This window comes from Xenopus laevis, chromosome 7L (assembly GCF_017654675.1).
Source record: "Xenopus laevis strain J_2021 chromosome 7L, Xenopus_laevis_v10.1, whole genome shotgun sequence".
In the NCBI taxonomy this organism is placed as follows: Eukaryota; Metazoa; Chordata; class Amphibia; order Anura; family Pipidae; genus Xenopus; species Xenopus laevis.
Window position 1 is genome coordinate 38,373,420 of NC_054383.1, and position 12,273 is coordinate 38,385,692.

General features: G+C 38.3%; 1 protein-coding gene across 4 annotated transcripts in view; it reads left to right on the forward strand.

The window, feature by feature from the left end:
• The first annotated feature begins 7,941 nt into the window (after positions 1 to 7,941).
• The window catches only part of micu1.L (mitochondrial calcium uptake 1 L homeolog), a 99,069-nt gene continuing 94,737 nt past the window's right edge, over positions 7,942 to 12,273 (forward strand). For 2 of the 4 annotated variants that reach the window (XM_041568818.1, XM_041568819.1), the window contains exon 1: positions 7,943 to 8,217. The gene's annotated coding sequence lies outside the window, so the exon portion shown is untranslated. Of the gene's footprint in view, positions 8,218 to 12,273 lie in introns of all 4 variants that reach the window. The other 2 variants (XM_041568817.1, XM_041568820.1) reach the window with 2 other exon arrangements.

Below are 12,273 nucleotides of genomic sequence, written 5' to 3' on the forward strand. Positions count from 1 at the left end.
AGTCAGTATTTAGTGGGCTGGTGGGGGCTGATTGGGCCTCTGTGTACCTGAAATGTCAGGGCCTATTTTTATTCTCAGTCCGGACCTGCCAGGCAGTGGCAATTGTCAACCACAAGGCCAGGACACAACCATTATAGAAATGCAGGTTAGCTGGGCATGCAACAGTGATGCCAATAAGTAAAAAATATTTTCTACTTATTAAGGCCTATCTATCAACAGTCTAATTTTAGTGTTTTTTGACACCACAAATAAACTCACTTTCTCTTAAAGGGGCTGGTCACCTTTGAGTTAACTTTTAGTATGATGTAGAGAGTGTTATTCTGAGACAATCTGCTCTTAGTTTTTACTTTTTATTATTTGTGGATTTTAAGTTATTTCCCTTTTTATACAGCAGCTCTCCAGTTTGCAGTATCGGCCATCTGGTTGGTAGGGTCCAAATTACCCTAGCAACCAAGCATTGATTTGAATAAGAGACAGGGATGTGAATAGGAGAGGGATTGAATAGAAAGATGAGTAATAATAAATTTCAATAACATTAAATGTGTAGCCTTAATAAGTATTTGTTTTTAGATGGGGTCAGTGACCCCCATTTGAAACCTATAAAGAAATCAGAAAAAGAAGGCAAATAATTAAAAAACTAGTAGGAACAAAAAAATAACGCTGAATGATGCATATGAGTACCTCTAAAACCTCTAAAATTTTGATGAACATAAATACCTCTAAAACCTCTAAAAATTTGAGTTTTTCAGATATTTACTAACGAAAAAAAAAATACAAATACCTGGTATGGTTAAAAATAATGGTCCAATAGAATCAATGCAGCTCCCATTGACTTCTACAGTATAGGACCTTGACTACTTTTACTTGGTGAAGTTTTGTATTAGAGTTTTTTGTGGTTTTTACATTTAATAAATTATTTAATAATTTTTTGAGTTTTAAAGAAATATAGAAAAACCAATTTTTTGAGATTTGTGAAAAATCATTAGTTTGGTAAACTCAGGGCATATCTCCATGTCCTTTCTGTTCTAGAACACAAATATAATGATGGGTGATTCAAAAGCTGCAGGCATTATGCCAACAATACTAATTATAGGGTATAGATTTTGCAATCTAGCCAACAAGGAGGCCAGACCATGTTGTAATACTTACGAATCCCATACTTCTTAGCACTGTTTTAATACCTGTCAAGGGAAAACAGATGGGCCTGTTTCAGTACATTTACTTGAGTGTGCTTATGGTGATGCTTCACTATGTTTTACTGTTATTGAATCAGGGGCATCCCTCATGAGAGAGAGGGTCACTGGGAGATCTCAGGGACTGGGAGGACTGATAGATCCATCATTTAGGCATCTCATAAAATTCCTATGATTTATACATGCAGCGATATTGGAAAAGTTCCCTGTTTGGATCTTCATTTATTTGTGTCATGCCTAACTTGTCATGTCCTGTTTTCTTTACGCAAATGATGTTTATTGTTTTATTCCCCTGAAATTTATGTGCAAAGCACATTAAAACATGATGAGAATCCATCTATCCTACAAATCTCCTTTTGCTATTTTTACAAAAATAACAAAACACCTTAATATAGATTTACTATTTGCTCTACTGTCTATACTTCAAAAAGAGTCTTAATTGATACATGACTGTTTAGGAATACAACTTTTTCAAAATCATGAATCATTGTATAATTTATGAAAAATGAAACAAAATCAATATTTTGTATTAATAGCAGTTAGTCGGGACCTTATTATTATGTAACTGATCAAAGCTGACAAATCATTTCCAAAAGTTAAAAGTAAAATAACCAAAGCTATAATTTATATTTACTAACAATCATATTTTAATCTTTAATTTCTGATTAATAAAACAACTGTAGAAGGGAAAGTCATAAGACTTACATAAAGTACTACATTTATCAAATTTGAAAAATGTTTTGTTTGTGTAAATTGTGCTTTGCAGTCTACTCTGGTAGCAGCTTCTTGGTCCCAACATTTTTTCATGTGGTTCATTTATTAAGGGGATATTGCGTACAATATGAGCACACAGCTGTCCCTTTGTTTTGTGTCACTAATATTTATCAGAGGTCAGAAATACTGGGCAGAGGACAAAACAGGAATACAACTGTAGGGGACCTGTCAATTGCTGGGGCCCTTAAAACTGATGGTGGCCCTGACCAAAGTATGGCTACTTAAAGGCAGAGGTGTTGTTAATGGACCCTGGGATGCAGGATTTGTTTTAAGCACTCACTGGAAGCTGCCAATGTATGCAATCACCACCAGATTCCCATTACCATTTTCAGACTGCTTGTGGGGTTGTGTGCTGGCTCCTTCACAATGCAATATCTTCTCATTTCTGTTTTGAAAGATCACAAAAGGAATTATGAATGCAGCAAGGTACATGTATGGGATCTGTTATCTGCAAACCTGTTATCCAGAAAGCTCAGAATTATGTAAAGGCTGTCTCCTATAGACAGTATAAGAAGAATTCTCTGGCACTCGAAGGCTGGTACAAGCAGGGACAAGCCCTTGCGTGTTTATTTGCAGATAGGTGCAACGTTTCGGGGATGAAACCCCTTTATCAAGCATGATAAATAGAATAAATAGAAAATTGAATATTGGAATATTGAAAATTGAATATTTTCTAAATAGAAAATTTTAAGAAATAAGGGCTACCCCCTGGGATCCTATGCTTCACAGACAGACAAAGTTTTGTCTTTTCCTTCCATGCTTCTTCCTGTTACAGTTAGAGCTGGATTATTTCTGGTCAGGTGATCTCTAGGGGAGCCCACAGCCCATCAAAAGATATAAAAGTGAAAAGATATAAAAGGGCATTATTTGCTTAAATATAAAACACGGAATTAAAGGGAAGTGCTGGTCCAGGAATTGTTTGTTCCAGATTCACTGCATAAATTGATATTGACCGTGCACCCCACAAATTGCAGCAGCAAGAGTGCATAGACAAATACAAGATGTCCTCTGCACTCAACCCATTATCAGTATATTTAAGACATTGAGACATTTTGTGCATACAGCTACTAAAAAATGCCTTACCCTTTAAACAAAACAGGGATTGTTTGTCCATATATTGCAATATATTTAAAGCTGGCCAACGACATCAAAGTCATCCCATATCTGGCCAGTCCCACTCTCAAATTGCATCGGATTCATTAAGAATTCTATTGCTTCATTAAAATTTTTACAAAGGGACTAAGTTTTACCTGCAACTTACTTGCTGCTTAGTCCCTTTGTAAAATGTATAATACTTTCTTAGTATTGGCAAGATTCTTTAATATGCCACTTAATATGATATAAGCTGTTGCTTAAGTATTCATTTTGGGTGTATAGGTTTCCCTTTAATCTTGATACAAGAAGCTAGAAAAGGGTGTGACCTACAAGTCTACAGGGTGTGGTGTGTCATTACTGAGAAATGGCTAGATAATCAGGGTATGAATAGAACTTTCCATAGCAAGGACATATTCGTAGGATTTCACATAGCCTGTAATATCATAAATCTATGCCAGCAGGTATTCCCTTGTACTAAGCAAAATTCTTCTAGAAAATATGCAAAAGGATTACTTACTGTTGCCTTGCAATTTTCACTCAGCTCTGAAGTCAGTTATACTTGAAGGACATCCACAGCTCTTCCAGCTATTAGGTATAAATTAATAAAGGCACTGTACACAGCTTGCATTTGAAAGTGTTGATTGCAATATGTTTACTAACTGAGTAAGGCTTGTCCTACACAGAAATGTCACTTAACAGAAATCTCTGCTATGCCATGGCAAAGGCATCTGGGAAGTATTCAAGTGAAATGAGTGTACTCCTCTACTCTTCAATGTGTATACCTACATTTTCACCTGGTGGCTATAAAGGAAGTCACCTAATTAGGCCTCCAGGAATTCATCCCATTGGACTGGTTAATAACAAACAACGCTCATTATCTCTAATATGTGTTACATAATTTCTATAAGGAGTATATTCTACCTGGTGGGTCATATTGCTAAATTGGTAATACTTCCTGCTCCAAACCTATATCCAACATTAGCCAGATAAAAAAAATATGTATTTTAAATGTGTCCTAGTAAAAAAGTCACCTTTTTTAATGGGCAAATTCAACATAGATTTGTTTTCTATTGCTGCTCCCATCACTTCCAACAAGAATTGCTGTGCTTTTTAGTAGGAAAATACTGGGCATCTAGCATTTAGTAGCAAAATGGGCATCTAAAAGGCATGTCAGTAGAGTAAACCCCTTCATCCCTGACGCTGGTGTCTCAAGCAAAACAAGGTTGGGCAGTCTGACAATGAATGAGCCTTTGCTATGCACTTCAGAATGTAAGCACTAAGGGGGTTATTTACTAAAATTCGAATTTATCTCATTATTTACATAGAAAAATCAACAACCAAAGCCCCATACCAGATTTTAGCCTATTTATAATTAAAAAAGCTTGATTTAATTGGTTTGGTTAAAAACCCGATAAAATCATGCAAAAACCAAAATTATAAGATTTTTTGGGTTTTCTTTTCTGAATTACTAAATTTTTTGCCGAAAAGCCCGAAATGGGGGCCAAATAGGATAGGGACTTCTGCCATTGACTTATACTCAACCTCGACAGGTCTGAGATGGCTGATTTTCGGATTCTAGTTTTTAGCAGCATTTATTATTTCCACAAATAATAATTTCTGACTTGTCTCTTTATATAGTTAGTGGTATTGTGATAGAAGTGCAATACTCCGTGTGCAAGGCTAGCATTTTGGGCTTTTGATCCTTGTAGGAGCCTGCAATAAAACTTGCTACCTCCTCGAACGGAGGAGGTAGCTTTGAATCGGGGCTAGCATTTTTGCACTACATTTATGTGTTCCAGTCTAGCATCAAACTGGATCTGGCAGTTATGTGCAATTGTTACTCTGCATACGGATGATACAGCAAGTGATATATAGATTATCTTGTACTGTAAATGATATTCATATAATACACAAAGGCATGAATATCCTGCTAATTATAGCCATATAAACCAGACATGTCCAAAGTCAGGCCCGGGGGGCCAAATGCGGCCCATTTCCAAATTTGCACCAGCCCTCAGCCTCCATCATGAAATGAATAATATTTCGGCCCGCCAGCATAGTGCGATCAGGAATTGCATAGCCGTAGCAGTAATATTTGGGGTTAAGTGTTAACAATAGACACTTACTGGCACGTAGTGATGTGCCGCACCCGCATACTTCTTTAGGGCTGATGGTGTCAATAGTCAGTTAGTACAGCAAACTAAAGAAGTATGAGAGAGCAGCTCATCACTACATGCCAGTACGTGTCTATTGCTAACACCTTCAGCACACAGGCAGCAGTATAGACCAAGTGGCAGATCATTTCACTAATGTGCCCAAATATTAATGCTACAGCTATGCGATTTCTTGTTTAAATGATGTTTATGGTTCAAAGAATGTCAGGCTGAATGGTCGCCCCTACACATTTTCACCTCACCAAATCCGGCCCTCGTTGCAAAAAGTTTGGACACCCCTGATATAAACGATGACTAGTGATGTCATCAGTTATAAACTTTGAGTAGTGATATCATTTTTGTCACATGGCTCACTAAAACTTGTGAATTATAATAAATAAAGAACCCCTTGTTTGAAAATATGAGGATATTAGATGTCACCTCGTAGTTCCATTACCTATGCTTTTATATGGTCATGGAACTCCTCGGTGACTTATAATATCCTTATATTTTACAATAGGGGGTACTTTATTGACTATATAATTGTGTATAGTGATGTCACTTGTCACACGACCATTTGAAACTTTTATATTAATAAAAGATGTCACCTTGGAGTTCTATGCAAAAAGAATTACATTTATTCAGCCCAATAGCATACATTAAAAAATCCACGACCGAACCCCCATACCAGATTTAGCTTATTTATTATTAAAAAAGCTTGACTTAATCGGTTCGGGTAAAAAACCCGTTAAAATCGTGCAAAATTGAAAATAGTACGATTTTTTTTTTTTCTGAATTACTCGATTTTTTCCTGAAAAGCCCGAAATGGGGGCCAAAAAGGATAGGGACCTCTGCCATTGACTTATACACAACTGCGACAGGTCTGAGATGGCGGATTTTCGGATTCGAGTTTCAGCAGCATTGGGATTTAACAAATTTTGAAAATTTGTTTAAAAAAAAAATGAAAAATTCGAGTTTTGTCCCAGAAAGCCCAACCAGATAAATTCCGAGTTTACTAAATTACTCCCTAAATTTTCAGTCTAAAAGCATTGGCATAGAAATTCCAGCGTTCTCTGGGTGAATTCACTACCAGATATAGCCTGATCATCCATTGCTATACCCCAACCATAACTCTGCCCAACCCAGTATAAAATTATGGTGACAACAGAAGAATCTGGCAGGATTGACAGCTTTGAAAATGTCCAGGACCATAGAAAGTATATGCACATCTTTTTCAGTCTTTCTAAAATGCTGTTGTGATTTTCCTAAGACAAAGTGCCATAGCATACCTCCCCACTGTCTTTTTTTGTTGTTTTTCGTGGGACAGTCCTGATTTTGACAGTTCAGCCCGCAGTCCCGGGTTGTTACTGAAATGTCCCAACTTTCTATCTACTACACTGAACAGCCAGAAGAAGATACAAAGTTTCTGAAACGTAATTGACTTTGGCAGAGAGCCCAGAATATGTGGCAGATGCACTTATATATTTTTGTAACAATTTAAGATAAGCAAAGAATCAATTGTAACAATTCAAGATAAGCAGGTCTTTTGGCGAAAACTGCAGCTTAAAAGGGCAATTCACATTAGCAAATCTGTAAAAAAACCCTAAAAAACACAGAAATGTGTTCAAAGTTTCGTAACCTGCCAAATTTTGTGAGGGTATGGCCACAACAGGGCCGCCATCAGGGGGGGACAAGTGTCCCGGGCCGGGCATGAAGGGGGGCCCAGCAGTACTGCAGTTGTGAAAGAGCCGGCCCCCCTTACGCCTGAGCAGTGCGGCCATTTCGCAAGTCCCAAATGTGGAAGTGCCGAAAAGCCAAACAGCTGAAGGACCCAAAGCTACGAAAACAGCTGAAAGCCGAAGTCCCGAAGCGGTGAAAAGACCCGAAGTCACGAAAACAGCTGAAGTTAAGTCCTGAAGCCTTGAGTTCAATTCTACTGAACACCAGATTCTGTTTTTTTTAATTCCCTGGGCACCTATGTATTATTTTAATATTCTATAGGCCCCTGACACCTATGTTTTGTTTAAAAAAAATTTTGGGGCCCTATTTTTTTGTAGCTTGTAAGGGGGGCCCTGGCGCCAATTATTTTTTTAAAAAAAATTTTGGGGCCCCAATTTTTTTAACTTTTAAGGGGGGCCCTAGCAACAATTTTTTTTTTAACTTATAAGGGTGCCCTGACCATCAATAGCTTTTTATAACTTGTGTGGTGTTACTTTTTTAGTGCTGATGTCTTTGTGGTCTTTTAACTGTGATATGGAGTGGGCAGGATATGGGGTGGGGCTTGGGCGTCAGTGTGGGCGGGGACCAGGGGGCCCCAAAAATGTTTTTGTACAGGGCCACGTGATTTCTAATGGCGGCCCTGGTCAACAATTGTTAATTTTTTGTCCCTCTTTCTATTTCCTAAATGTTGGGAGGTATGAATAATGTTTTTCTCAAAATTAAAACTCAGCATGCAGACTTCCTTTCTGGAATAACATTTACACAGAAAGAATTTAAATTCTATAGCTATTATGTCGGCAGAATACAGGGACTAGCACGCTGCCTGGATACTGAAATGGCAGGCAGAAGGGAGGAGGATAAATGGGGACCTGTCAGCAAGGAGATGGCATAACTGTGTGGTGAGGAAGGCGACAAAGATAACAATAAAACGATTTTAGAAAGAATAGCAGGACACACATTTTCAGGCAAGTGTCCTTATGTGGACACCGTAGACTCTAGCTTTGTCAGCGGCTGTCATTCCCAACTGTCTGCTCTAAATAAAGCTTTCTACTTTTGAACGAGTCCCTGCCTTATGGATCTGCAGGGAGTTGTAGTCCAGACTATTTCTACAGGCGCTGCGGGTGTGTCTTGAAGTCAGTGGCTCGGTCAGGAATAGTAATCCAACCCGGTGCAACAGGAGTTGTTGGTTCTGGTACGAACGTTCCAGGTTCTCCATTCCAGGGTTCGTAGGAGAATCCGGAAGAAGTCGGAGGTTCACGGTGGACATCAAGTCGCACAGACAGGTACAGAAAGTAGGAGTCTTTTATAGCCGCTGTTTGTGGGATGTGGCTGTAGTGGATTCAATTGGCAAGTAGTCATGGATATGCAGGGTCTTGGTTTTATACTTACAGAAGAATGCAGGTGAGATGGTACAGCCCAGTGCTTTTCTATTAGTATCTGGCTGCTATGTACTCACTATTAATACTGCCATTTAACTTGTGTGTGTGTCTGTCTGTCTCTCACTCAGGGGCTATTGGGGCATATTTATTAAACGTCCTGCCTGGAATCTAATTGCTAAGTTACTCAACTTGGATACAAATGTTATTTTTCTTTCCACAAATAATCATTTCTGATTTGTCTCTTTATATAGCTATATAGTTAGTGATATTGTGATAGAAGTGCTCCAGTCTAACATCAAACTGGATCTGGCAGTTATGTGCAATTGTTACTCTGCATACAGATGATACAGCAAGTGATAAATAGATGAGCTTGTAAATGATATCTTTATAATACACAAAGGCATAAATATCCTCCTTATAAATGATGACTAGTGATGTCATCAGCTATAAACTGTGAGTAGTATGTATGTATTATAATATTATGTATGTATTATAATATTATGTATGTATTATAATAAATTAAGCACTGGTATCTTGACAGCGCTATATAAATAAATGATGATGATGAAATATAGAAAACCCTTGTTGGAATATACGAGGATATTACAAGTCACCTCGGAGTTCCATGACCTGTGCCTTTATATGGTCATGGAACTCCTTGGTAACTAATAATATCCTTATATTTTACATTAGGGGGTACTTTAGTCACTATCTCATTGTGTATAGTGATGTCACTTGTCACATGACCATTTGAAACTTTTGTATTAATAAAAGATGTCTTCTTGGAGTTCTATGCAAAAAGAATTACCAGCAGCACACTGTGTCAGTTGTAGTTAGGCAAAAAAGATTTATTCAGCCCAATAGCATACAAGATAAGCCAACGTTTGGGGCCTACAAGGCTTGATAAAGGGCCTTGTTTTATTATTAAAGAGAAAAGGGAAATAATTAAAATTCTGTTATTTGTTCATGGATTCTAAGGGAGATGGCTCTCCCATAATTCGGAGCTTTCTGGAGTCTAAGGGAGATGGCTCTCCCATAATTCGGAGCTTTCTGGATAACGTATTCTGTATCTGTTCATACATGCAGCTATATAGAGATCTGTTGAGAATTCACTTTTTTTTCGGTGTGCCAAGGAATTAAGTGACTGGGTAGTGCTTGGTAGAGGCAAAGCTATGACTCTGATTGTGGCAAAGGTAGAGTCCTGCGCTGGGAACCCGTACCCTCAACCTGCAACCCGCATTCTTACCAGCTTGGACCCGTGACCCGACCCGCAAGTACCTGATCAGCAACCCAGACCCGCGACCCGCTGACCATCAAGATTTAGGAAGTGCTGTCATTGTAAACCGGAAGTTACATCGTCAGAAGTAGACGTGATCAGGAAAAAGGAGTAAAAATCACTATTAAGAAGACCTGCGGCCCGACCCACAAACCCGCAGAACCGCCGACCCGCGTCTTTACCCACACCCGGAACTTTTACCAACAACCTGTAGGGTACCACAGGTACCCGACCCGCTGCAGGACTCTAGGCAACGGCCTCTAGTTAGCACCTAGTTGTGAAACATGGAAGTAAAAAGTTTCCTTAGGGCTAAGGCACACGTGTGAATAGTCACCCACAATAAATCTGCTCTGCTGATGGCAACTAATCTCCTTAATATGCTTTCCCACTGACAACAATGTAAATCGACAGAGGAAAAACATACACACTGGTTTGTTTTTTATGAAGTAGCCCAATTATGCCTCACAAGGAAACATCGTAAAAGCGAAACAACATATGTGTTTTCCTACCGGCGATTTACATTATTGCTGGTGGGAAACCATTTTCAAGAGATTAGTCGCCAGTGGTACAGCAGATTTATCGTGGCGACTATTCTGTAAGTGTGCCATCACCCTTATTAACTTCAAACCGCTGCTTCTTTATATTACAGATATTAATATCAGTAAATTTGTTCATATTTGTCTTTCCAAAAAGTTATCTGCCAACTGAAACTATTTACTGTGTTTGTCTTATTTAATCTTTAACTATTTTAGACTGAGAATGCCATGGGTTCTCTCTTTTTTTTCACATTAAAAAAAAAAAAAAAAATGAAAAGAAACTGGAAACATCTTTTGCTGAAATGGCATGGGGAAATATATGTATGGGATTTATTATCTGGAACACCAGGGCTCTTTTCATAGTAAGGGCTTTTACCAATTTTTAAGGCTACTTATAAACATTTTATATGCAGGTATAGGATCCGTTATAATTTAATCTTTTAAATCCGTTATAATAAATCCTTAAAATCCTATGCGAGCAAATAGTAGGAATGAATCAAATCCAATAAAGTAGTTGGGTTTCATCCAATTCTTAAACTGAACCCAATGGATAAGCATGTGAAAGAATAGCATTTTCCTTTTCATTGGACCTAAGGTCCCGGGAGTTTATGGGTTTGGATATGGGTTGGCCAAGCCCTTGGATTCCACTGAATCCTGCTTTAAAAAAAAAAAAAAAAAAAAAAAAAGCTTGAGTAATGTGCATCCCTAGTAAATACTAAGGGGTTTGAAAGTTCCCGCTGGCAAACTGTATTTTAAACTCTATTTCATCTTTTGATAAATATGCCCAGGCCTCATTAGAATTGCAAGTGAAAATAGAACAAGTGATATAGAAGGAGCCACAAAAGCAGAGAATGCTTTTATAATGATTAATTTGTTCGTTTAGTGCTGGGGTTTTCAGGGGCAAGCAGTTTAAAGCTCCATCTAGTGTTACGCAAGTAAGCTGCAACCTAAAATCTACAGCCAAAGTAATGAATGATGTTTAACTTGAAAGCCTTTAGCCTTTGTTTAATTGCAGTTGCAATCAGCACACTGACTGAACCTGTTGAATATGCTCAACAACTGTTGGTGATGGAGATTCTTGATATAAGTACAAAAAATAGATAACAATAGATCTAAAGATAACCAGTGACTTGGTAGTTGCTGAACGTGAGGTCTTAATTGAAGGATCTAAAATGTATAATTATACAGTTCCCAACTACAGGTATGGGACCTGTTATTCAGAATGCTTGGGACCTGGGGTTTTCCGGATAACAGATCTTTCCGTAAATTGGTTCTTTGTATCCTTCTACTAGAAAATCATGTCAACATTAACTAAACCCAGTAGACTGGTTTTGCTTCCAATACGGATTAATTATATCTTAGTTTGGATCAAATACAAGGTACTGTTTTATTATTATTATTACAGAGAAAAAGGAAATTTGGAATAACTTATTATAATGGAGTCCATGGGAGACGGCCTTTCCATAATTCGGAACTTTCTGGATAACGCGTTTACGGATAATGGATCCCATACCTGTATTTGTCTTATACAGTTAGGCCCATAAATCTTTGGACAGAGACAACTTTTTTCTAATTTTTGTTCTGTACATTACCACAATGAATTTTAAATGAAACAACTGATCTAAAGGATCAGGTACACACATCATTTTGATCTTGAGTGCTGGAAGTGACACCATGCAGATCTCGGTACAATTGTGGGTGAAGTGTAAGTGCGCAAATCATGACACAATGGCTGCAGTTTCATCAGGTGCATCTTCTCACCTTGCGTATTTGGGACAATGGGAAAACATTGCATTGTGGGTAAAAAAGATTGCATCCAAAATTGCACTTTGCACAGTGCAAATGTGTTAAATGACGCCCGTCAAAGTGCCTGAAGTTGCCCCATAGACTTCTGAGGGAATTATATTGCAAGTATTTGTCAGATGATGTGTACAGGATGAACCTGTTCACAGGACCCCTGACCTGGGGTCAGGCCTGGACTGGCAATCTGTGAATTCTGGCAAATGCCAGAGGGTCAGATGCCAAGGAAAGTGACTATTAAGTTGTCTGGTGGGAGACTGTTTGGGACTGTTTGAAATGCCAGGGTTTATTTTGAGTCCCAGACCTGCCTGGGGTAAACCTTTGCCAGGGGCATTGTCTGGCCAGGAC